This window comes from Benincasa hispida, chromosome 9 (genome assembly GCF_027475165.1).
Source record: "Benincasa hispida cultivar pf3 chromosome 9, pf3_genome.v1.1, whole genome shotgun sequence".
NCBI lineage: Eukaryota > Viridiplantae > Streptophyta > Magnoliopsida > Cucurbitales > Cucurbitaceae > Benincasa > Benincasa hispida.
In genome coordinates, this window is record NC_143486.1 from 62258165 (window position 1) to 62276219 (window position 18055).

An 18055-nucleotide genomic window follows, 5' to 3' on the forward strand; every position below is an offset into this window, starting at 1 on the left:
CATGCATACCTCTTGTTGATGAATGCTACAAATTGTCCTATTTCTAGCGATGTTATGATGGTTGTTTCCATCCAATACAACATTCATATTATTGGCCAGAATTATCATTTACAAAAGTTTACAATCAATATGGGATAGTTCTTCTATTATAGTTTTAGGCTATCGGAGAAGGGAAACATCTGCACAATGTACTATCCCATTTGATCCATGTATTATGCCTTATGTACAACAAGTTGGTTTTCTTGTGGTTGCACAGATTGGACTTATCCAACTGGATTGGCACCTTATTGCTGCTTTAGTAGAGCATTGGAGACCAAAAACACACACATCTTACATGCCTTGTCCAGAATGCACAATTACGTTGCAGAATGTTGCTATTCAGTTTGGATTACGAGTGGATAGAGAACCTTTGATAGATTTATTAAATTATGATTGGAAAACTGTTTGTGAAGATCTTTTGGATGATCAACCAAATGATTTGAAAGGTTTAAGATTGATTATCCTATGGTCAGCATCCCAATTTCCAGATTTTCCTATATCAACGACATCAGCATACGAAGGTATGCACGAGTATACATTATAGAATTTATTAAAGGATTTTTGTTTGCTAACAAATCGAACACTCAGGTACATCTCATGTTTCTCCAATTACTGTCTGATTTCGAGCATACTGATACGTACATGTAGGGTGATGCTTGTCTTGCATGGATTTATAGATAACTATGTCGAGCTACTAATGCACAAGATTTGGAAATAGTAAGGTCACTGATACTGTTACAAGTATGAGCTTATGAAAGATTTAAAATCATAGCAGCACAAGTCCAGTTACAACTTCAAGTCTCATCATTCACTCAATGTCAAGTACTATTTTATTTATATATTTATTCTGTTACCATTTTATGTAACAAAATAAATTAATTTTATTTTTTAAAAAGTTTTAGATAGAGTGGTGTATTAGCTGCCTTTGAATAGTCAACAAATATGTTACTAGTATACTGACAAATATTTGATAGATTGATGCAGAATCAGGTAACATATGAATATACAAATGAATATTTCAAACATTTTAGGTGTCTAACTATTCATTTTTTAAAATTAATTGGATGCCATACACACAAGGTATTTGGTCATTACTGCTTGATTACTGTCGTGATGGTTAAGACATTTGATTGACCAGTAGCCCTCTTATATGCTTCCATATGATAGAGTGGCATAAACCAAATCGTGTGTTTTGATAGTTCGGTCTGTGATAAAATGTACCTTCATTGTGTTATATGTTGGAAGTAGCAAGCATATAACGGAAGAATTCAGGATCATTAAGCAATCTAATTCATCAATGTTAGCATCAAATTAAGCATGTTCATAGAATAAAAAGAGAGTTTTAGAAATACCTTTGATGAACTACTTTGATCTACGAAATTAGCAACAATCTCTTCTGCTGCAAGGTGTAGACCACAAAATATCTTTCCTACTATTCTTTAGGAGCTTAGATTGAGTTGTGGGACCCAAAATGAGTTGAGCTTGGAGAGAATTATGGAGATTAATCTTGGTTATTCACCTAGATAATGAAGAATACTTCTTCTTCTCTCAAAACCAAAAAACACAACTGCATGAATTGATTTCTTTAGCAAAACGACACTGGTTTTTATCACCTTCCTCATACAAACTGATTGCATCCAAGTAGGACAACTCGTACTTTAGAAGTTTTAGTGGGATTGAGTGGAATTGTGACACAAGTTGGAAAAACCCACTCAACTTCGGTCTTTCCAATTTTTCAAATTAAATTAAATTTTAATCAAATTTAAATTGAATTTTTCATTTTTCAAAATAAATTTCTATTTTCAAATTGATTTAAAATCTATTATTGAATTTTTCATTAAAATTTAATCCATTTTTCAAAAATTAAATTAAAACAAAAATTGATTTTTTTTAAAAATTTAATTTTAACAAATTTCAATTTTTCAATTTAAAAATGAACTGATTTAATTTATTAAACAATTTAAATATTCTATTAATTTAATATTAATTATTAAATTAATAAAATGTTAATTCCACAACCATAAACTCCCTATTCAAATGACTTGATATTTAAATCGAATTTAAATATCAACCAATTCTCCAATTTCGTTTAATTCGAAAATTAAACGTGTAATTATATCATATATAATTACTAATTCCCTTTATTTGAATTTTAACGTTTCATACTCATCATGCTATTCTAAAGTTTATTACGTTTGTGAGCTAATAGGGGGACAATGGACCTATAGATCATGAACTCCAACAATCCAAGATTAACCGGCTAAACTCTTTAACCTAATTAACCACCATTTGTTAACTACCAGGTCACTCCACTAAAGCCAAATAGTTGTATTCCCCTTACTATAGATATATCGTGTCCACTCGATATTATCATAATTAGTAAGTTAACCCTTCACAGGTTGTTCATAATAACTGTTGGGTCAATAACTGTTTTACCCCCGAAATTACCTCTTGTTCCTTAAGTCCTATTGATCCTTTAATGAACAATTGGTTTGTGATCCAATCATCAAAACTGAGTTCTTCTCAGGCCAATGAGAGGGTGGGACCACTTGTTCAAGACCTAAAATCAGCATTTAAGGAAACAACCTCTTTACTGAGCCTAATAGCAGGTAGGAGTAAATTCCATCTTGCACCCTATGTCCCTATCTATTTACCCGCTCTTACCCCTGAAATGGGAGACTTATTGAGCCAACACTGTTGAGCCAACCCTCACCCATGCAAATCTAAGGATAATCCCGAAGAAACAAGAGTTCATAGTTAGTTAAGGATTAAGGTTAAGTTACCTAGGTCATCACTTTGAAATAGTCAGTCTTAAATAGTAAACAACGTTATAAAGTAAGAGTGACTTATTTCTTGGTTCTCTTATACAAACTTTTTGCATAGGATGCCCCCAGACGCATGTCTCCACATGAACTAATCAGCGGAGCACTTTACAACATTTGTAGCATTTACAAAGTGGACTGCATCTGATAGTATCCCCAGAATAAGGTAACTAGCCTTATCCATATACCATAGACCATTTTGGCTATTTACTTGAACCTTATCCACTCTTATGACCCTACATAAAGTTCAAGTACTCATGTAATAGCCATGGATCTTAGTTTATTGGATTTCAATTATTTCTAAAACAAAATGAACAATTCATATATTCAATAACAATTTTATTCAATTAAAGACCAATAACATCTTTATTGATTAATAGAATAAGTTTATTATTTACAAACCACGAGTTTTAGGACATAAGACCCAACATTACACCAGATTGATTTAAGAGGTAAGCATGACAAAGTCTGGCGTCAAATTCATGCATAATATATATCGTACTTTCATGCACAGGGAGAAATAAAAAATGAACTAGTAGTATCGATGACTATTTTTCCTAGTATAATTTAATCACAAGATGATTTATCACACCTGACGGTGCTTACTATTGTTGCATTGTAAAAGTTTTATTATTTTACATTTCCCAAATATATTATATGGACATTATTTAGTATTAGCTTTTCTCATACAAAATATTTTTGTTTGAGATGTACAGTAGTATTCAATACAACACAATTTACCAGAGTTGGGTTTAATGTGTGATTAAGTCTTAGTAAATGTAGAAAGTATTATTAAGCAGACAAGACGACTAAATGTTGTTGACACTAATTGAAGACGTATTCATCATAGATGACAAGGACATCAAGGCATAGCTAATCTAGAGGCACTCGAAGATGACCCCCCCTATTAAAAACTAACTGACTTGTAGTTCAAACTTTTAACTTCATGTAAAGTTCTATTTTGAAATTAAAGAACTAATGAGATTACATTTTATCATGAGATACTAAATCTAGTAAATGAGTATGATATAAAAGATCAAGAAGAAAACAATCAAAAAACAATCAAAATTATTTTTAATACTAAAATCTAGTCAGGAAAAAAATTGTTAATTGGAAGTTAAAAAAAACAATCATAATCGAAAAAAAATGAAAATACTAAAATTGTGGACCCTAACCACGAGTTTGGTCGTTTGACCTAGTCCTCATGGCTGGCATGGCAGCCATCTAGCGTCCACAGGGTGCTAACTAGATTAAATCATTATCGTGCACCAGGTACATGATTTTCCTCATCACTAAAAACTATCCTATTTTTGTCAATACTTTTCTCTTCAACACTATTTTTTAAATTTCTTTCCTATGTACCTCCTTTTATTATTTTTAAAATTCACCTTATTCTTGAACTTAACCCTAGTGTTTCATCTATTATAAAGAGGTTGTTAGAATTGATATATAAGTTTCTTTAGCTATGCTAAGTATTATGAAAAAAAAAATAAAATAAAGAATAATAGATGCACTACAAAACAAAGAAAATTTCACAACTTAAAAGGCAAATCTCCAAAAGAAACCCAAGACAATCATTTATGTTGGAAGTGTTGATGAGTCCACTCTAAGATTCACTCTAAATCTCACAAATTTTGAAGAGAAGAAAGTTGTTCTCTTATAAAATTTAAGAACACACAGGAAATATTTTTCTCTTGAAACTCAATTTTTTCAATTGATTTGATTGTCTTCCTTCACTTGATTACAAAGGGGGGAAATGAACCCTTTATATAGTACTCAAGAGATGTTTCCTAAAAACACAAAATAAATGTAGTACATGTATACATACCATTCATGTACTTGAAAAATTATATATATCTAGAAGTGCATGTATCTAGAAATTAGAAATTCATGTATTTGGAAATGTATTTAGAAATGTACTATCCATTATGTATCTAGCTTAATTTCTAACATCCCCCCTTAAGCTAGACTTCCCTGACTTCGAGCTTCTTTTTCATTTTCCCGAACAAGTCTTTCTTTAATGCTTTGGTGAATATGTCTGCAACTTGATCTTATGTGTTGCAATACTTGATGCATACTTCTCCATTATTGATCAATATTCCGATGAAATGATACTTGATCTTTATGCGTTTACTTATTCCATGAAACAGGGGATTCTTTGAATATGAAGTAGATGATTTATTGTCATAGAACATGACGATCTCTTTCTCTTGGGGACTCTTTGAATTATGTAGTACCTTTCTCATCCAAAGTGCTTGACAACTGGCTATAGATAAAGAAATGTATTCAGCTTCCATTGTTGATAATGCTACAACATCCTGCTTCTTTGATGCCCATGAAAGTGCTCCAAAATCAATATTAAATACATACCCAGAAGTACTTTTGTAATCATCAATATTTCCTCCTCAATCACTATCATTGTAGCCAACAAGCACATTATCCATGTTCTTCTTATAGTGGATACCATGATCAATAGTTCCAAAATTATATCTAAGAACTCCCTTTCCAATTTTCCAATGACTTCTCTTTCGTGATGCCATAAATTTACTCAATAAACTGATTGAGAAAATTAGATCAGGTCTTGTTGTAGTTAAATACATTAAACTCCCAACAAGAGTTCTATAGATGGTGGCATCAAATGCTTGCTATCATCATGTTTACTTAGTTTTAAGCCTAGTTCCATAAGAGTATTGGTAGGATGAGTTTTTTCCATTTTGAACTTTACCAACAAATCTCTTGCATTCTTCTTTTGGGAAATTGCAATCCCATCATTACCTTGCTGAACTTTAATACCAAGAAAGTAATGAAGTAAACCCATATCTGTTATCTCAAATTCTTTTTTCATACTTTCTTTGAAATCTTCAATCATCATGTTTGAATTTCCCATCAACATTAATTCATCAACATATAGACAAATGTTTACAAAATTCTGATCTTTATCTTCTTTCATGTAGAGAGCATGATCGTATGGACATCTTTTGAAGCCATCCTTTAAGAAAAAAATGTTCATACGATTGTACCAGGATTTTGGTCCTTTCTTTATTCCGTACAAAGCTTTCTTCAATCGACACACTATATTTTCTTCTCCAATCTTGACATAACCAAGGGGTTGCTCAACATATATTTCGTGCTCTAAATACCCATTTAGGAAACCTGACTTGACATCCATTTGATGTACTTTCCAGTCATTTCATGCTACAGGGGCAAGAATCGATCGAACTGTAACGACCGAATCCTTACATATTATGGTCGGACCGCTACAACATGCATGCTTAGACTTTTCTATTATGAGATGAGTTTTGGTAAAAATCTCAAAAGAACATATCTAAGATTTTATTAATTAGGTAGAAAACTATATAAAAAGTTTATTTTACAAAACACCAGGATCCATAAAACACTAGCGTAGTGATACAAAAATGCATATGTCTATAAAGTGAGTTTGATGGTTGGCCATCTGAGCGATGTCCAGTTCTGCCACCTACGATGTGTCCTTACCTACAAAGTCTGTAAAAATAGGATGAGTATATAATATACACAGTAAGTAGTTCTCACATAGGGTAGTGACCAAATGCACAATCACATGCAACATGTTCTGGAAACATATGATTGGGACCGAAAACATATAATAACATGTGGTGGTCGGTTATGCTTCTAACGTAAATTTCTCTGCCCTGATAGGAAGATGAGGACTTAGGCGAAAACTAACCCATCTGATGATTAGCGGATCATGCAGTCAGTAGGGCCAGAGTCGCATTCAACATCAACCATGAACATAAACGTAAGATTCGACTAGAGGGGTGCAACCATACCTACCCTGTTAGTCCCTAGCATAAACTTGACATAGAATTGGGTCTAGAGGGGTGCAACCATACATGCCCTGCTAGCCCTAGACGCCTAACCATTATCTAATTAAAATTTAATCTTATAAACAAACATAATGCATGAGGTCCCTTTTCGATAAACATATTTTAAACATGTAACGCAACATAACAATAACATAATTATGCAATATATTAAAGGTACACTACCATGAAACACTTAAAGAGAGGGTGAGATAAACTACTTACCTTGACTGTGATCCTAGTTATTCCTTATTATTCGTTATGGTTTAATCAGTAGAGCTTTCCCTCTTAAATCAGAAGGAAATTTGGGCAGCACTTCCCTCGCGTTTCCACCTTCAAATTAACAAAATTACTTCACCCTTTTCACACGATTTTTATTACTGAGTTTTGTTTGAGAATGAGTTTAACTTCTAGCCCAAAGCCTCCTATTGATAGTTGCTTTCAGCTCTTCTCTGTGTGACAATTCATCCTACAAATGGCTTCTTTAAAATTACTTAGGTTTAAGAATTTCTCTTAATAAGACACCTAATTTTGGCTAACGTTTGCCCTTACATCTTCAACCTTTGTTTGTATTCAATTTTAGGGTTCTCCATGTATAATCTATAAGATCGTGGCCAAATTCAACGCATAATCCACGCTTCTATCCAAATCTCGCTCTTTTTAGTCTCAGAATCTCGCTTTCTTCAGCTTTCTCGTTGGTTTGGCTCTCATGACTCTCGCACTCGCTCCCACTGTCTCGCTGAGAATCTCACTCTCTCCAATTTTCTCTCCACTCTTGCTCTCTCCAATTTTCTCTCAAATCTCGCTAGTTTTCACACGTTTGTTGCCTTCACTGCTCGTGGATTCCACTTCCCTTTTTTAACTCTTTCAAATTTTAAGAGTATAAGGGCAATTAATTCACCTCCAATTCTTCCAATGAGCAGTGCCCAAACAAAAAGTTATCTCCTGAATTAGCTAGCGTCCAACTTCGAAATTAATCCTCTCTGATTCTGGCCCTTTATTCATTATTTTTGGATAATTAATAAATTTCTTAATTTTTTTTCCAATTCTAAATTTCCACCCGATTTTCCTTTTAAGTTTATATATTTTTCCTTCTTAATTATATATTTTAATTGCTTTCCTGCTTTGTAAATTAAGGTTAGGGTATTATATTTACCACCCCTTTAAATAAAATTTCGTCCTGCTTAACATTTGACATTTAATTTCCTATAGTGTATATGTACAAATTTAGGTTGTTACATTCTTCTCCCCTTAAGAACTTTCGTCCTCGAAAGTTTCTTGGTTCTTAAACAGATAAGGGTATTTGACTTTAATCTCTTCTTCTCGTTCCCATGTAGCTTCTTCTACTTGCTGATTATCTTCAGAGAATCTACACTAAACTTATTTCCCGATTACGAAGTGACTTCTTCTCTCTTGCTAGGATGCAAACTGGAGTCTCTTCATATTCCTAGTTTTCACTTATTTTTAGAGGTTCGTAATTTACTCATTGTGATGGGTCAAACACGTATTTTCAAAGCATCGATACATGAAAGACATTATGTATTGAAGAAAGGGTAGGTGGTAATGCTAATCGTTAAGCTACTTGGCCAATAAGTTCTAATATTTCAAAGGGTCCAATAAAGCGGGGGCTAAGTTTTCCTTAATGCAGGTCTTGCAATTAACTATGCTATTCGAGTTGTGAAGGTTCCTGGTATTAGTGAGATCTCAGCTCTTTCAAGGTCATCCATTATGTGTTTGGAGATGGTACTTAGGGCTGCTGTATGAGCTGACTTTCTGCTAAGAGCATCAGCAACAATGTTAGCTTTTCTTGGATGATAGAGGATCTCACATTCATAATCTTTGACTAGTTCTAACAATCTTCGTTGCCTCATATTTAACTCTTTTTGGGTAAAGAAGTACTTAAGGATTTTATGATCCGTATAAATTTGGATCTTTTCCCCATATAAGTAATGTCTCCATATCTTTAAGGCAAAGACTATGGCAGCTAACTACAAGTCATGAATGGGATAATTTTGTTCATAAGGTTTTAGTTTTCTTGAAGCATATGCTATTACCTTTCCATGTTGCATCAATACACAACCAAGCCCCTTCTTCGATGCGTCACTGTACACAGTTAAACCCCTGATCTGTCAGGTATAGTGAGAATAGGGGTTGTGGTCAACTTTTCTTTTAGTTCTTGAAAGCTTTGCTCACATACTTGATTCCAGACAAAAGGATTATTCTTCTTGGTGAGGTTGGTTAAGGGTAATGCTATACTTGAGAAATTCTTCACAAATCGTCTATAATATCCTGCTAATCCAAGGAAGTTTTGCACTTCGCTGACTGTTGTTGGGCAAGGCGATTTGCTAACTGTTTCAATCTTAGCAGGATCCACTAGAATTCCTTCTTGCTTTACAATATGCCCTAGGTATGCAACTTGTCGCATCCAAAACTCACACTTGGAGAATTTGGCAAAAACTTTTCATTTCTTAATATGGAAAGGATGTCCCTAAGATGTTTTCCATGTTCTACCTTAGATTTGGAATAGACCAAAATATCGTCTATAAATACGATCACGAAGTTATCAAGATAGTCCTTAAAAATTCTATTCATCAAGCCCATGAAGACTGCTGGGGCATTCGTTAATCCAAAGGGCATCACCATAAATTCATAATGCCCATATATTGTTCGGAAAGCAGTCTTGGGTAAATCAAACTCATTGATTCGTAGTTGATGATATCCAGATCGTAAGTCTATTTTGGAGAATACTGAAGCTCCTTGTAATTGGTCAAATAGGTCATCAATGCATGGAAGTGGGTACTTATTCTTTATTGTCAACTTATTCAACTCCCGATAATCTATACATAAACGCATTGATCCATCCTTTTTCTTAACAAATAAGACAGCCATGAAGACATGCTAGGGCGTATAAATCCCTTATCTAACAATTCTTGTAATTGTATTTTAAGTTCTTTTAATTCCACAGGTGCCATTCTATATGGGGCTTTAGATATTGGATTAGCTTTGGGAATTAGATCTATACAAAATTCTATTTTTCGACTAGGTGGTAAACTTGGTAACTCTTCGGGAATACATCTTCAAATTCTCGTATTACAGGAATGGCCTTAATTTCATTCTTTTTGTTTCATAAATCCACTACACTTGCTAAATATGCCCAAGCCCCATGGTTGAGCAAATGTTTAGTTTTTAAGGCTGAAATTATTCTTCGGGCTGATTGTGTATTAGAACTCTTAAAATTAAACTTGGTTCCTGTTGAAAAGATGAATATGACCTCTTTATTATGGCAATCTATGCTTGCATAGTTTGCTGCTAACCAGTCCATACATAGTATTATGTCGAAATCACTTATGTCTAGGATGATAAGAGTCACCTCTAGTTTATGTCCTGATACTGACAATTCACAGTTTTCTACTACTGAATGGGCCAACATAGATACTCCAGTAGGAGTAGCTACGGATAAAATGTAGCCTAAGGGCTTTGATGTTAATTGAGCATGTTGTGCAAATATTGTAGAGATGAATGAATGACTAGAGCCCGAATCAAATAAAGTGAAGGCATAATACCCGAGGATGGGTAATGTACCTGTAACAACTGCATCTTGATCCTTTGCCTCTTGACGTGTAACAGCAAACACCCGTCCTTTCTGTTGTTGGGTAACCTTGTTACTAGTAGTCTAGGTGGTCTGGGCAGTTGATACTTGGTTAATGAACTTTGGGCAAGCCTTTGCATAGTGACCCGTCTGGCCGCAGTTGAAACACACCCTTAAGTTTCAATAACATTGCCCCTGATGATGTTTTCCACAATTTCTGCACTTAGGATATGTGAATGTTTGACTCTTCTGTTGTAACTGTACGCCCTGAGGGCTTTGGGAAATTTTTGCTTGCCGTTGTGAACGTTGGAAGTTTTGTTGGGTGAATTTCCTTTTTTGATTTGGCATGAATCCTTGTTTAGGAGTTGAGGTTTTGACAGCAAGATCTACTTCCATGAGTAAGGCCGCTCGAGCGCAAGAGCATACTCTTTGTGTCGGAAAGTAGTAACAATGCCTCGAATGCCTTATCTTAATACCCAAATAAACCATTCCACCTTCTTCTCTTCTGTGTCCACTAGAAGACGGACAAAGTGGGGCAAGCGATCAAATTTCCGTTCATATTCTGCCACCGACATGTTCTCTTGACGAAGATTAAGAAATTCCACTTCCTTTTGATATCTCACTGTCAAAGGGAAATACTTGTTGTAAAAAGCCTGATTTAATTGTTGCCATGAGACTGAACCTTTGACTATTCTTTGTGTGAATTCCCACCAGAACTTTGCATCGCCTCTTAACATAAAGGTGACACAATTTACTTTTTGTTCTTCTGGGATGTTCATGTGGCGAAAAATAGTTTCTATTTCTGTTATGCAATTCTTTGCTATAATTGGATCAACAGATGATCCATCAAATGTTGAAGGATTGAACTTCCTGAATTCTCGAATGATCTTCGAGTCATTTGTATTGTTGGTTATTGGTGTGGTGGACGAGGTTGTGTTTCCATTACTCATTTTTTGTATTAGTATTTGTAGCGCCTCTGGTGTAAGTAACACGTAAGGCGTCTGTCCATGTCCTCGATTTTAATCCCTTGTGAATTCACTTCGAGGTCTGCCTCGTCGTGTTGGAGCCCTTTGTGGTGGCATATGGTACGTACATTTTATTTTCATAATAAGGAAGCAATCTAATTTATTTATTTATTTTTTAACTCATACCTTATGTTTACTAAGTTACTGGTTTGAAAATTTCACTTACCAGCGTATTTGGCATAACTGTGGGCATCACTTAACAAGCCAAACCATTAAACACCACGACTCTTCTAATTAGTAGAGCCTAATTGGCTCAAATGCTCTAATACCAACCTGTAACGACCGGATCCTTACATATTATGGTCGGACTGCTATGACATGCATGTTTAGACTTTTCTATTATGAGATGAGTTTTGGTAAAATCTCAAAAGAACATATCTAAGATTTTATTAATTAGGTAGAAAACTATATAAAAAGTTTATTTTACAAAACACCAGGATCCATAAAACACTAGCGTAGTGATACAAAAATGCATATGTCTATAAAGTGAGTTTGATGGTTGGCCATCTGAGCGATGTCCAGTTCTGCCACCTACGATGTGTCCTTACCTACAAAGTCTGTAAAAATAGGATGAGTATATAATTTACACAGTAAGTAGTTCTCACATAGGGTAGTGACCAAATGCACAATCACATGCAACATGTTCTGGAAACATATGATTGAGACCGAAAACATATAATAACATGTGGTGGTCGGTTATGCTTCTAACGTAAATTTCTCTGCCCTGATAGGAAGATGAGGACTTAGGCGAAAACTAACCCATCTGATGATTAGCGGATCATGCAGTCAGTAGGGCCAGAGTCGTATTCAACATCAACCATGAACATAAACGTAAGATTCGACTAGAGGGGTGCAACCATACCTACCCTGTTAGTCCCTAGCATAAACTTGACATAGAATTGGGTCTAGAGGGGTGCAACCATACATGCCCTACTAGCCCTAGACGCATAACCATTATCTAATTAAAATTTAATCTTATGAACAAACATAATGCATGAGGTCCCTTTTCGATAAACATATTTTAAACATGTAATGCAACATAACAATAACATAATTATGCAACATATTAAAGGTACACTACCATGAAACACTTAAAGAGAGGGTGAGATAAACTACTTACCTTGACTGCGATCCTAGTTATTCCTTATTATTCGTTATGGTTTAATCAGTAGAGATTTCCCTCTTAAATCAGAAGGAAATTTGGGCAGCACTTCCCTCGCGTTTCCACCTTCAAATTAACAGAATTACTTCACCCTTTTCACACGATTTTTATTACTGAGTTTTGTTTGAGAATGAGTTTAACTTCTAGCCCAAAGCCTTCTATTGATAGTTGCTTCCAGCTCTTCTCTGTGTGACAATTCATCCTACAAATGGCTTCTTTAAAATTACTTAGGTTTAAGAATTTCTCTTAATAAGACACCTAATTTTGGCTAACGTTTGCCCTTACGTCTTCAACCTTTGTTTGTATTCAATTTTAGGGTTCTCCATGTATAATCTATAAGATCGTGTCCAAATTCAATGCATAATCCACGCTTCTGTCCAAATCTCGCTCTTTCTAGTCTCAGAATCTCGCTCTCTCCAGCTTTCTCGCTGGTTTGGCTCTGATGACTCTCGCTCTCATTCTCGTGACTCTCGCTCCCACTCTCGTTCTCACTCCTGCTCTCGCTCTCACTCCCGCTCCCACTGTCTCACTGAGAATCTCGCTCTTTCCACTATCGCTCTCTCCAATTTTCTCTCCACTCTTTCTCTCTCCAATTTTCTCTCCAATCTCGCTAGTTTTCACGTGTGGGTTGCCTTCACTGCTTGTGCATTCCACTTCTCCTTTTTAACTCTTTCAAATTTTAAGAGTATATGGGAAATTAATTCACCTCCAATTCTTCCAATGAGCAGTGCCCAAACAAAAAGTTATCTACTGCCCTTTGTCTCCTGAATTAGCTAGCATCCAACTTCTAATTAATCCTCTCTGATTTTGCCCCCTTATTCATTATTTTTGGATAATTAATAAATTTTTTATTTTTTTCCAATTCTAAATTTCCACCCAATTTTCCTATTAAGTTTATATATTTTTCCTTCTTAATTATATATTTTATTTGTTTTTCTGCTTTCTAAATTAGGGTTAGGGTATTACATTTACCACCCCTTTAAATAAAATTTCGTCCTGCTTAACATTTGACATTTAATTTCCTATAGTGTATGCGTACAAATTTGGGTTGTTGCACAAACATTCTCCAAGCGTGTTACCGGTGCAAAAACTTCTTCATAATCTACACCATACTTTTGTTTGTACCCTTTCACGATGAGCCTTACACTGTTGAGCCAAGAACTTTTGCTTCAGCTTTGCTCTATAGATCCATTTGAATCCAAGAACTTTTCTATTTTATGGTAGTTTGACTAACTCTCATGTCTCATTTCTATTTTTTTCCATTTGATTTAATATTAATCGGTAAGTAGACCCTTCACGGGTTTTTCGTAATAACGACTTGGTCAAGTACTGTTTTGACCCACGAGATTACATCTTGCTCCTTACGTCTTGTTGATCCTTTAATGAATAATTAGTTTGTGATCCAATCAATAAACCGAGTTCTTCTCGAACCAGTGAGAGGGTGGGGCCCTAGGTTCAAGACTTGAAATCAGTACTTAAGAGAACAACCTCTCTACTATCCCTAAAAGCAGGTAGGAGTGAATTCCTTTTTGCACTCTATGTCCTTAGCTATCTGTCATGTCTTATCCTTGAAATGGGAGGTATATTGACCTGGCACTATTGAGCTAACCCTAGCCTATACAAATCTAAGGATAATCCCGAATAAACAGGAGTTCATAGTTAGCTCAAAATTAAGATCGAGTTACCTAGGTCATCATTTTGAAACAATCAGTCCTAAACAATAAACAGTGTATAAAGTAAGTGTGACTTAATTCTTTGTCCAGTCTTATACAAACTCTTTGCATAGGATGCCTCCACTCGCATGTCTATACATGAACGATTCAGGATCACATAGTTTATACTAGATACAAAGTGGGCCGCATCCAATAATGTTACCATAATAAGGTACCCAACCTTATTCATATACTATAAACCCTTTTGGCTATCTATTCGAACTTGATCTATTTTATGTCTCCACATAAAGTCCAAGTACTCATGTAATAACCATGAATCTTAGGTTATTAGATTTAGACTTTTACAAGTGGAATTACATATTCAATAACATATTTATTCAATAAGCTTCAATAAATCTTTATTTCAAATAGAATATGTTTAAATTTACAAACTCCAAGTTTTAGGACATCAAAATTCGAAAAAAATAACATAAAAGCATGCTATAATTTATGCCCTATTGAGATTAACACACCTAGATACTTTCCTCCCTAGAAAAGAAAAGAGAAGACAATGGGTGATTAAGCCATAAGTAATTTCTAAGCATAGAAGATGAAATATATCATTTACGAAATCAACAATTAAAAAAATACAAAAAAAAAACGTAAAAAGAATAGAGTATAGACACACAGATTTACGTGGTTTACTAACAATATGTTAGTTACATCCACGAGTTAAAGGGAGGAGAATTTTATTAGAGAAAGTGATATAGAAATACAGTATTATGGGAGGAATAATGGCTATATGGTTTGAATGCATTGGTCTAAACCCTAAGTGCAAGAAAATAATTAAACAATTAAATATATCAAATACCAATTCTCTTATGTTTAGGATTCAATGCATTCCAAAAAATCTCCATCGTGACTTGAATTCCCTCACAGATAATAGACATACCAAATGCAACAAAAAACACATTGTCCAACATACATAGACTTCTCCCTTATGTCTCAAAGGGTCCCATAAGGAACCACTAACAATTCAAAACATTCAGCACGTTCAAAAAATGATGTGCCAGAAATTAAAGAAAACTTTCGAATCAAATCTTGATAGATCTCGGTTGAAAATAGAGAACTATGAAGAACTAAAACACAGAGAACTTCTGGGCTAGGTATAAAACCTATGTAGAACTAGAACACAGAGAAATTCTAGGTTAGAAACAAAACCCGTGAAGAACTAAAACATAGAAAACTTCTAGACTGGAAACAGAATCCTCATAGAGAGATCTCTACGAACAACTGATTTGAAAATGGAACAAAGACTCACCAAAAAACTATGCAAAAGCAGATTTTCCATAATTGCAAATAAGACAAATTGGACCAACTTGAACCAAAGCAAACTGAATTGAATGAAATGAAATCAGACCAAACAAAATTGAATTGTTGATTATAATTCGGTTCCGCTAACTCACACAAAGTTTGTTCTCATTCTTCGCCCATGATGTTTGGTTGTAGTTGTTCTTCTTCTTGATCCAACTCTTCAAATTATTCTTGCTTTCTTCTAGCTCTTTCCCTTTGTAATCTCCTCTTCTTGTGATCGATATCCACCATCAAATCACAAAGTAAACTCTGAGAGGAGCGGGTCATACACAAAAGGAAAGTTTAAAAACCAAATATTTTTTTTGGTTTTGTTATTTTCTTTTTTTTTTCTATGGAATTCAGAAATTCTAAAAGGCCTATTGTTTGGTTCCTCAACAACGATGCCAATTTGTTCAGTGTAAAGTAGGTGTCGTTAATTCTTTCTACCCAAAACAAATGAAATTTATAAAACTATATCTACCACTAGAACTAACATGTATTAATAGTGGAAGTAAGAGGTCGATCAAACCTCAATTAATTGGCCTAAAAATAGACTCTACTTGAATTCCAAAATGCAAACCATTAAATGGAGGGAGTTGCTTATTTTAAGAACTAAAAGCTAACTAAGAAAAAAGACAATAATTGATATAGCAAATTTATTGATGAGAGAAATAAGGGAGAGATTGTGAGATAAGATTCAATGGAGATGAAATCTTGGGAATTTTATGTAACTAGGCAATTCTATCATTGACTTAATAAGAAATCATGCAATTAGATTATTTAATAGTTAATTAAGAATAAATTCCTAATGCCTTAATTAGCTAATTTCACAATTAACCCTAACTTAGGTCTTAATTGCTTCCTAAAGCATTTCACAATTAATCCGTAATTGCATTAAACTCGTAGGTTTTCTTAACTATTTCAATCTTGAAATCAAAAGACTGAAAATTCAAGATTGATTACATGAATGTTCTGAATTAATAGATTCTTTAATGAAAAGAGGAATAGAAGTCCACATTTTCTATAAAGACCAATTATAATTACAATTTTGTTATAGCACCATGTAATTTTTGCATATAAAAATTGATTAATCTTGAGTTGTCAATTCAATCTTAATCAATTTTATTCTAAATCTCAGTAAGAACATTCAAAAGAAAGTAATTACATGAAAAAAAAAATCAAAAAAAGCCTCAAGAAAATGCCTAATTACATAGTTCTCTAAGAAAAAGAATTACCTACTCATGGAAGTTGAAATTCTTTAAGCAATCTATTGACAGTTGCATATTGATACAAATATGAGTACAAATCGACTTAATCTCACAGAAAATTACAAGAATCGCTCTTGGAAATTGAAGTTTCTCTCTAAAAAAATGGGTTTCTCTTCTTCAAAGTTTTTTCTCCAGATAATGATGGATTTTCTAAAAAAAAATGATATCTCTCCTTTTGCTGAAGAACTATAGTGATTTAAACTACCAGGAAAGCGTCATGAGGCAAGCAGATGAATCGCGTCAAAATCCAGAAAAAAAAAAATTGAAGGCATCGAGTTTTCTATAGTTTAAAAAGCGAGCTTCTTGTTTCATACTCGATCCTTGATGCTCACTGGTAGAATACTCGATGTTCGAAGTTGGATGTCCTTTATTTGATAGCTTTAACTCGATGTAAAATGGTTGAATACTCGACAGTCTTTATTCGATTGTATTTCACAGTATTTTGCTAAATACTCGATGGTCGATGATGCAACAGCCTTACTCGATGCTCTCCTGGGTGTTTACTTGATTCTCTTCAATTTATTGATTTTCTTGGTCTTTTTTTTTTTTTATCTTTTTGGCACAATTTTCTTGTAGTGACTCCAAATGTTTCAAGGATCTTTTAATATTACAAATTAGCAATTAAAGCAAAAAACCAACATAATTTTTGGGGAATTAACATAGAAAATACATATCCTTTAAAAACCTAACAAAACACCCTCAACTTAACTTTTGGTCGTCCTGAGCAAGTCTAACTAAAAATATGCATACATTCAAGCAAAATTTTTTTTTTTTCTTATTGTTTATTCAAAGTTTTATTCTTTTATTCAAAACTGACAAATTCAAGTTGATATATTTTCATCTTCGCATCCAAAAGATCTATACATTCAAGTGTTTTGTACTCAATGAATTGATTCTCATCTCTTTTCTCAACAATCAAGGAAGTAAGGATATAAGCAAGCATTTAGAAATTCAAGGATTTGCTAACAAATGGTTGAAGCTTATTTTTAAAAGAAAAGGTCTTTTTCTTGCAAAATCATAAAAGAAAAGACTACCTAGTTTTAGTTGACTTAAATGCCTAAACTAATAGAAAGGAGATATCCAACTTTCAATTCCTCTTCGCCTATGCTGGCCCCATTATCGATTTATGATGTACTTGAATTGCATTGGATAGAGGCAATTCTAATACAAGGGTGCCTTATTTTTAAACTCACACACACGAAACGTAATTGACATTTTGTTTACTTAGAGGTATAACTTTCACACTTGCACTGTTGTGAACCAATCACTCTTTTCTCATGAGCCATAACTGATACACGATGAA